Genomic DNA, 10,000 nt, shown 5'->3' on the forward strand with positions numbered 1-10,000 from the left:
TCACTTCTAAGTTGGCCCATGACCGACCTTTCTGCCAAGTTTCATGAAAATCCGTTGATAACTGATCCTTTTCACTTCCATTTTGTTCACTCATGGAAACACTCTTTCCTTTCGAACAGATGCTAAATGCATATTTCTCTCCGCACACACTGAGCAGCACCATCCATCAATATTCCTGCTCTCATGTGTCAAATGTCAAGACGTGCTGCAAAATGCTGCAAAGCACTGTATTAGTGACGCTGCAAAAATGATGTAATCAAAACAAAATGGATGACGTAAATAATAGCAACATTCACGGTCAATATTTCGAAGGCTCTGTTGCCGTCCAATTTGTTTAAATTTGCTAGCTAAAATGTTTTCATTTCACACATTAAAAATGCTTTCAGTACAACATGTAGTGAGGGGTTGCGTTGCGTAAGAGATCTGGGCCTAACTGTACTGTCTGTGTGTGAAATGAGTTAAATATACAGATCGCTGTGTGCATTTCAAAGGTGTTTGCTGCATTATTAATGCGTTGCACATTAATGTTTAATGTAGTGCGTACATCCAGATTGCCCGGGGACGGTGGGAGAGCTATATTAGTGTCAGAAAGCATAATTTGAGTTGCCTTGTCTGCTTTCACTTTAAACTCATTATCTCGTCTAATTCTCTCAACCCCTCGTCCCTGTAAGCAGCCTAATTAAAAGAACATTCATTTTTTCATTCATATTTATTTATTTATTTATTTCGCCCATTCCTCTTTTAACCGTTTCACCGTGTGCTTAGAACAAAGAGTATGTATGGAAGGCAAGAGATGGCACTCTGGTGGCGCTACTACTGCCATTTTGGCCTGAAAGCGCCTCTTTGTGCCAGCACAGAACCATGATATAGGATGAATCAGCGTGACGTCACGGCCACCCAGAAATGCGGAACCCCCCGCGGTAGTTAACTAGTATGAGTTGTGCCAAACAAACGTGAATATCTCAAAAACTATACATCACATCGCTTATATTTCTGAGTGAGAGCAGAATTAGCTCAAGAGTTTGATGTATAATATGCATGTCGTGTTAAAGTTGTGTGAACTGTCGCAGTTTTTAAATTGTAAACACGGTCAGCCGGCTAGAGTCAGACGCTCAAACTCAGGCTTCATAGGGTTCCATTGCCGTCGCCACCCAGTGACGCGGTTTGTTGACCAAAATGCTGCCCTCGTATAGATAGATACACACCACGACTGGGAAGAACACAGGCAATTTCGGTAGACGTACTGTTGTACAGCACTTTGTAATCGGTGGGACGTTCTACCGGCATCATTGCGGTAGTCTCCTTCAGGCCAAAATGGCGGCGGCGTAACTCTGTTGTTCGCTGATGTTACAATGGAACGCAGTTTGAGCTTTCAGTTCTTAGCAATGTAAGTTCTTTGCTTAGAATCTAAAGCGCCCGGCATGGTTCTGCGCAACCTCGACTTGGCGGCGACAGCGAGACTGTGCATACTCGAACGTAACTCGGCGCGTTGGCTGCGGTACACGTCCAAAACGTTATCGTGTCGTTTACCAAGAACTTGCAATCATGTCGGTGGAGGGACATTTTATTGTCCCGCCTCCATTTCAAAACTCATTCCGGTGAGCCTGCAGAAGGCTTTGCTAGATGAGGGACAAGCGCTGTTAAATGAGGAAATGGCATTTTCCTCATTCCTCACAACAAGGAGTTGACGCCGCAGAGTCACATTTTCGAGGAGCTGCGCGGCCCCTCCGCCGAGCTGCGCCGAGAGGACGCCCAGCTGCGGCGACCCCCTCGGCGCAGTCAGCGCCGGCGATTTCACTCGAGCATAATTTGCGCTTAAATGACTGTTGTTGTTTTTATCTTATTTTGCCGTGGCCAGAATTTAAATGATGTCCTCCCACCACATGGCTCCTTGACCTTGAGCTGCAGTAGAGAAAGTGAAAACCAGCCTCTTGCTGATTTTCACCTGGAAGGACACACAGTGAGTGTTTCTGTGACAAAGTGGGCATGGCTGCACTGCATTTGTCACTAGTAAACATATTTCTTTGAACATACCTTATTTCTGTAATCACATTTTAGCCCATTAGTATATCTACATATTTTCTTAAGTTTATCTTCTGTTTGTGTTTAGTATTACATTTGGTGATATTTCCAACCTTCATATCTTGAGTTAACATTTCAATCATATATCCTCCGTTTCACACAATAACCACAACAGTCGGACAGTGTTGCAAAGTAATTTCCCTTTATTGTTGGTTTGGTTACAGCAGTAGAATTGTATGTTAACATTTCTTTGTTCTCTTAGACGCTCACTTACCTGTCGCGGGAAACTACTGCATGGGAGGGGGCCGCCCGGCAGTCGGCGCCTAGATATAGGCTCCGTGATGTCATCAATGTGCCGGGGCATAATCCATTACGGAGGGGGGTTGTTCTCTCTTGATATTGTAACGTTGTTCTCTTTTCGGGGATCGCTGCTAGCTACTGTAGCCTGTGTATTAAGATGCCTTCAGGTGCGGTGGGAAAGTTGGGTTTCTGTCCTGTGTGGCGTTATGGTTAAATCTAAACATATTAGTATCATGTCTCACCCCTGTAGTGAGGTTGGTGTGTGCCAGGAGATGTGTCCATGTAATTGATGGCTGTATATAACCAGTTGAGCTGAGGCAGCTCAGGAGGAAGGTCCAACAGAGGGCAGATGCCCGTGCACTTATTATTTTCATTTGCTATGAGTTGAGTTATCCTTTGTTCTGTAAATTTAAAGTATTTTCTTTATTTTTTTGTTATTTTTGTTGTAAATTTTTGGGAAGCACTGTAAATAAATGTTCACCTGTGGGACCTGCAACTTGCACCCTGACTCCGCCTCCTACTTCAAAGGCCCTCTGGCTACAACTATCTCACAAGTGGCGGCAGTGGTGACTCCAGGCCAGTAGGGGGCGGTGAAGAGCATGGTGCGACGCAAAGGTATGAAGGACGGAGATAATGAAGCCATGGAGGATGCTGACCTACCGGGGGCAGTCGGTGGTCAAGTCCAGCAACCGCATGGTATCGCAGAGCTCTCCAACCTTTTGCAAGGTATGATGCAGCAACAGTTTGACAGGGATGCCAAATGGGATCAGGAGCGGAAACGGCAGGAGGAGCGCTGGAAGAACGTCCAGCACCAGTTTACCCAGCTCCAGCAGGAGGTTCGGCAGGACCGGCAGAACCACCAGCAACCAGGAGAGGGTGCCACAGTAGATCCCTTTTCTCTCTCTGCACCAACTCCACAGCAATCTGCTGCTCAAACAGCTCCAGCTCCTGATTCTGACACTGGCCCTTTAAATGTATCTGCGGGGCAATCATCCAGTGTGGGGGTAAGATTTCCTGGGTGGAAAGGCCCAAAGATGCAATCATACCAAGAAGGTGAGGACATTGAACATTACCTGACATTGTTTGAGAGAATTGCACATGCATGTCAGTGGCCTCAAGAAGAGTGGGCTTTGCATCTTGCCTCACTGCTCACTGGCAAAGCCCGAGCTGCATATGTTGCCATGGACATTGAGGAAACAATGAACTATGGTAAGGTCAAGAATGCTGTGTTGTATAAGTTTGAAATTAATCCTGAAACTTATCGTCTCAGATTTCGTACCAGTGTCGTGGGAGATGACGAGACACCCAAGGAGCTGCAGGCTCGCCTCAGGGACCTTTATGACAAGTGGATGACTCCTAAAGAAAAGACCAAAGAGCAGGTTGGTGATGCCATTGTCATGGAGCAGTTCTTGAGACTTTTGAACCCTGAGCTCCGGACTTGGGTCAAAGAGCGTAACCCCACATCTTCCAAGGAAGCAGCAGAACTGTCAGAATCTTTCCTGGCCGCCCGCCGGACTTCAAAAGGCTTCCCTGCTCCCAGACCCCATTCTGCAGCTTCATCGGGTAAACAAACAGCCGGTAATGTGCAGAGAGCTAGGAATTTCAGGCAAGGCCCCTCCAGCCCAACTAACGGTAATGATAGGATGTTCAGAAACAGTAACCCTTTTGCATGTCACCTATGTGGTCAGACAGGGCACTTCAAGGCAGATTGTCCAACCCAACATGTCAGTAAGACCTACCTGGGTTTTGCACCCAGATCACATGATGGGCAGCTGCAAAGCAGGGAGCACCCTGAGTGTGTGGAGAAGGAAAGGACAGCCTGTGTATTTATTGGGGATAAACCTTGTGTAGCCCTTTTAGACTCAGGCAGCAATCGTACCTTGGTTAGGCCAGACTGTCTTCCCAGGGACGTGATTTTTGAGGAGGGGACGGTTAGCATCTGGTGTGTCCACGGCGACAAAGTAGAATACCCCATTGCGGAGATAAATATACAGGTTGAAGGCCAACAGTATTTGCTGGCAGTTGGTATTATAGAGAAGCTCCCATACCCCGTGGTGCTAGGCAGAGACCTCCCAGTCCTTTGTGAGCTCATAGCTAGCCATGGGGTTGAGCAAGGTGCTAACAAAGCTAGTGTGGGCATGGTGGCAGTCACAAGGTCCAAGCAAATGCAAGCACAGCCTGTGTCAGCTAAGGGGTGGGAGGAACTACCTTTTGCAGATCAGGAGGTGCCAGGTGCTGAGGGAGCTAAGCTGCCTCTAGCAAAGAAAAGCAGGACACAGCGAAGGCGAGACAAAATGAGGGGGACTGAGCTAGTTGAGCCAGTGCCTGAACTTGGTAGTTCTGAAATGCAGCTCATTCCTAGTAATGTCACTCAGTTGCAGAGAGAGGACCCTTCTCTTAAGTCCCTGTTTTCCAAGTGTGTCCCTGAGTCAACTCTAGTCGCAGAGAGAGGCAGTGAGGTCTTTGTTTTGAAGGGAGAACAGTTGTTTCGCCGCAGCAGACTAGGTGACCAACTAGTTGTCCCCCAAAGTTTAAGGCCCATTGTTCTCCAGCTGAGCCACTCTGTTCCATGGGCAGGCCATTTAGGTCAGCACAAAACCTTTTCCAGGATGATTTCTCGCTTTTATTGGCCACAGCAGTATGCAGAGACTGTCCAGTATTGCAAAGCTTGTCCCCAGTGCCAGTTAACAGCCCCAGGCAAAAAGGGAGATAGGGCCCCACTAGTCAGCATGCCCATTATTGACATCCCCTTCTCTCGCATTGCCATGGATATTGTTGGCCCACTGGAGAAGAGCAGTGCAGGCCATAGATATATCCTGGTAGTGTGTGACTATGCTTCAAGATACCCAGAGGCATTCCCACTGAGGAAGATCAAGGCCCGTCAAATAGTCAACTGCCTGGTCCAGCTGTTCTCAAGAGTGGGGATCCCAAAAGAGATACTCACTGACCAGGGGACAAATTTCACCTCTAAGCTGCTTCAGGAGGTGTACAAGATGCTGGGGATTCGTGGGGTGAGGACGAGCCCATACCACCCACAAACTGACGGCCTTGTGGAAAGATTTAATAAGACTCTGAAATCAATGCTGCGGAAGTTTGTGTCAGACACAGGGGCTGACTGGGATCAGTGGCTCCCTTTCCTTCTCTTTGCCTATAGAGAAGTACCACAAGCTTCCACAGGCTTCTCCCCTTTCCAGCTCCTGTATGGTCATCCGGTGCGGGGTCCACTGGATGTTCTGAAGGAGGCTTGGGAGGAGCCAAAACAACAGCAGCACTGTGGTGTCCTCTCATATGTGCTGAAGATGAGAGACAAGCTCGACCAATATCAGGAGCTCGCCAACAGTCATTTGGCCAGTGCCCAGCAGCGTCAGAAGGAGAACTATGATAAGGCTTCCCGGAGGAGGTCTTTCCATCAGGGCCAAAAGGTCCTCCTATTGCTGCCAACTTCAGACTCAGGTCTCTTGGCCAAATGGCAGGGGCCATACGAGGTCACAAAGAAGGTGGGGCCGGTAACGTATGAACTGTATCTGCCTGACCGGCGCAAAAAGTACCAAGTGTTTCATATGAATCTGTTGAAGGAATGGGTGGAGCAGCCGGCTGTATCAATACAGTTGTGGGCGCGGACAATCGTTGACGAGGAAGAGCTGCAGGAGCAGTATTTTCCTTCATCAGCTGGGGGCCAAGAACTGCCAGACCTGAGTCATCTTGCTTTTGACCAGTGTGAGGAGTTAAAGGCCCACATGCCGCTTGAACTGTTCAGTGCACAGCCTGGGAGAACGGAGGTCATTCAGCATGAGATTCGCCTCCTCTCTCCAACACAGCAACCCATCAGGAACACATCCGGTAGAGTTCCAGCAAAGCTCATGCCAGCACTCAAGCAAGAGGTGGAAGACATGTTGGCAATGGGAATCATCGAACCCTCTCGCAGTGAGTGGTGCAGCCCGGTGGTGCTGGTCCCTAAGAAGGACGATCCGAAGCTGAGGTTCTGTATCAACTTTTCTCGTCTGAATGCTGTGTCAGCCTTTGACCCTTACCCAATGCCAAGAGTGGATGAACTTATTGACCGCTTGGGGAATGCCAACTACCTGACGACCCTTGACCTCTGTAAGGGGTATTGGCAGGTACCCTTGACAGAGGCATCCATGGACTTAACAACTTTCAGAGTGCCAAATGGACTGTTCCGGTTCCGGGTGATGCCCTTTGGACTCCATGGAGCTCCAGCGACCTTCCAGAGGTTGGTGGATGAGGTGTTAAGAGGAGCAGATGACTATGCCGCAGCCTACATCGACGACATCGTTGTGTACAGCAGGACGTGGGAGGAGCATGTGGCACACCTCTCAGATGTTCTTCGCCGTATTCAGGATGCCGGGCTGGTCATCAACGCAAAGAAGTGCCACATCGCAAAGCCTGAGGTCCAGTATCTGGGATATGTCATCGGGGGCGGAGCCATTCGCCCTCAGGTGGGGAAGGTCGAGGCCATTGAAGCTCGTCCATTGCCATCTACTAAGAGACAGGTACGATCGTTTCTAGGGTTGGTCGGCTGGTATCGCCGATTCATCCCTGATTTCTCTTCCCGTTCTGCAGTTCTAAGTGACTTAACCAGAAAGTCCAGCCCAGCTAAGGTTAAATGGACACCAGTGTGTGAGGCTGCTTTTAAGGACCTTAAAAACTGTTTGTGCAATGAACCTTTGTTGCAATGTCCAGATTTTGACCTCCCTTTCACTGTGCAGACAGACGCTTCCGGGAGGGGTCTTGGGGCTGTGCTGCTGCAGGGGGAAGGTGACGATCAGAGGCCGGTGCAGTACATCAGCCGCAAGCTCTTCCCGAGAGAAGTAAGGTACTCTACAGTTGAAAAGGAGGCCTTAGCAGTGAAATGGGCACTTGACTCTTTAAAGTATTATCTGATTGGAAAGGAGTTTCTTCTAGAGACTGATCATCGGGCTCTCCAATGGATACACAAGATGATGGACACTAATGCTAGAATAACCCGGTGGTACCTTTCTCTCCAGCCTTACCGTTTCCAGGTTAAATACAGACCAGGGTCCAAGAATGTCGTGGCCGACTTCTTGTCACGTTCCTCTGATGAGTAACGTGCATAAGGGGGGGGGAGTGTGACAAAGTGGGCATGGCTGCACTGCATTTGTCACTAGTAAACATATTTCTTTGAACATACCTTATTTCTGTAATCACATTTTAGCCCATTAGTATATCTACATATTTTCTTAAGTTTATCTTCTGTTTGTGTTTAGTATTACATTTGGTGATATTTCCAACCTTCATATCTTGAGTTAACATTTCAATCATATATCCTCCGTTTCACACAATAACCACAACAGTCGGACAGTGTTGCAAAGTAATTTCCCTTTATTGTTGGTTTGGTTACAGCAGTAGAATTGTATGTTAACATTTCTTTGTTCTCTTAGACGCTCACTTACCTGTCGCGGGAAACTACTGCATGGGAGGGGGCCGCCCGGCAGTCGGCGCCTAGATATAGGCTCCGTGATGTCATCAATGTGCCGGGGCATAATCCATTACGGAGGGGGGTTGTTCTCTCTTGATATTGTAACGTTGTTCTCTTTTCGGGGATCGCTGCTAGCTACTGTAGCCTGTGTATTAAGATGCCTTCAGGTGCGGTGGGAAAGTTGGGTTTCTGTCCTGTGTGGCGTTATGGTTAAATCTAAACATATTAGTATCATGTCTCACCCCTGTAGTGAGGTTGGTGTGTGCCAGGAGATGTGTCCATGTAATTGATGGCTGTATATAACCAGTTGAGCTGAGGCAGCTCAGGAGGAAGGTCCAACAGAGGGCAGATGCCCGTGCACTTATTATTTTCATTTGCTATGAGTTGAGTTATCCTTTGTTCTGTAAATTTAAAGTATTTTCTTTATTTTTTTGTTATTTTTGTTGTAAATTTTTGGGAAGCACTGTAAATAAATGTTCACCTGTGGGACCTGCAACTTGCACCCTGACTCCGCCTCCTACTTCAAAGGCCCTCTGGCTACAACTATCTCACAGTTTCACTTTGGACTACGAATGCAGTAGCTTGGACTACGAATGCAGTAGCTTGGACTACGAATGCAGTAGCTTGGACTACGAATGCAGTAGCTTGGACTACGAATGCAGTAGCTCGGACTACGAATGCAGTAGCCTGTCTCCGGCATAGCTTAATGTCCAGTCTACAATATTATGCAGTGGGTGGTGCTACTCAACTTAATCCTGATTAAGGCTGAACGTGTCAGCGACCTCCCATAGTCATTAAAAACACTTAGACCAAAAGTGAAAGATATGGAGCCAGATATTCGACGGCAAATTCACAATTTATGATTGAGGACCTTCAGACAGCTTAGTGTTAATTGGCCCATCATGGTTTGATTCCTCCCTTGCTTTGGTTTTATTTGCTTTATACGAGTGTGTCTGTAATAACAGTATAAAGCTGCACTGTGGGGACATTATTGGACCATACTGCAGCCATGGACATTATCGCTCGGCTACATGCCTCACTTCTCCTCCGCTCATCTCCCAGAATGGCTGCTGGGGAGCTCACCAAGAGAGCTGCTTTGTGATCTCTCTCTGTGTGTGTGTGTGTGTGTGTGTGTGTTGTGTGTGTGAGCATGTTTGTGCAATGTGTGTATGTGTGTGTCTTTTTTGTGTGTATGCATATGCATGGGCGCGCTTGTGAGTGTGTTGTGTGCGTGCGTGCGTGCGCACTTTTGTGTGCGCGTGTACTTGTATGTAGTGTTTGTTAGATGTGTGTGTGTGTGAGAGTATGTTTGTGCAATGTGTGTATTTGTGTCTTTTTTGTGTGTATGTATGTATATGCGTGGGCACGCTTGTGAGTACGTTGTTGTGAGTGTGTTGTGTGTGTGTGTGCGTGCGTGCGTGCTTTTGTGTGCGCGTGTACTTGTATGTAGTGTTTATGTGGATGTGTGTGTGTGTGCGAGTGTGTGTGTGTGTGCATGCATGGGGAATGACATTTAGCTAAATGCGGCGCCGCGGCCGAGACAAGAGACATGTGACTCATAATTGGAGTGCCATGAAAGAAATACGATCATGAATCTGTATTAGGGTTACGTGCTCGGCGTTAACCCGGTGGCGGGAGCGAGAAGCACGCTCCGGCTCGCTCTCTCTGCACCCTTACCACCCCCCAAGGCTGATTACAACACTCCCAATGATACTTCAAAAAGAGAGAGACAGAGAGACAGAGAGAGAGAGAGAGAGAGAGAGACAGAGAGAGAGAGAGAGAGAGAGAGAGAGAGAGAGAGACAGAGAGAGAGAGAGACAGAGAGAGAGAGAGAGAGACAGAGAGAGAGAGAGAGACAGAGAGAGAGAGAGAGGAGGGGAGGAAAAGAGAAGGAGGGAAAATGACGGAGGAGAAACACAGCAGCACATTCAAGGCGAGCAAAATCGATAGGCCACATGGCTCCCGTCTCCCATCAGGAGAGAGGCACACAGGATGAATGGAGCGTGGGTCAACGGCAGCAGAAGTGGTCTCAACGTCCTGGGGGACAAAACACAACTCTTCCTCGGTCTGCCTCCTCCTCCTCCTCTTCCTCCTCCTCCTGTTCACATCTGCAGCTCTCCGAGGACGAGGAGGAGACACCCCAAGGTGAGGCAGACAGCTCCTTCAATTAACAGCTGCCCACAATTTGGCCCAAAGCTGAGGCTGCTGACGGAATATTCT

The 10,000-nt window shown here is 48.1% G+C and overlaps 1 protein-coding gene across 10 annotated transcripts in view; it reads right to left on the reverse strand.

Moving 5' to 3' along the window:
* The window catches only part of nlgn3a (neuroligin 3a), a gene marked incomplete at its 3' end in the record, with an annotated part of 174,777 nt that overhangs the window by 134,769 nt on the left and 30,008 nt on the right, over positions 1–10,000 (reverse strand). The window lies entirely within an intron of this gene.

The sequence above is a fragment of the Poromitra crassiceps genome (genome assembly GCF_964638095.1).
Source record: "Poromitra crassiceps genome assembly, chromosome: 15".
NCBI lineage: Eukaryota > Metazoa > Chordata > Actinopteri > Beryciformes > Melamphaidae > Poromitra > Poromitra crassiceps.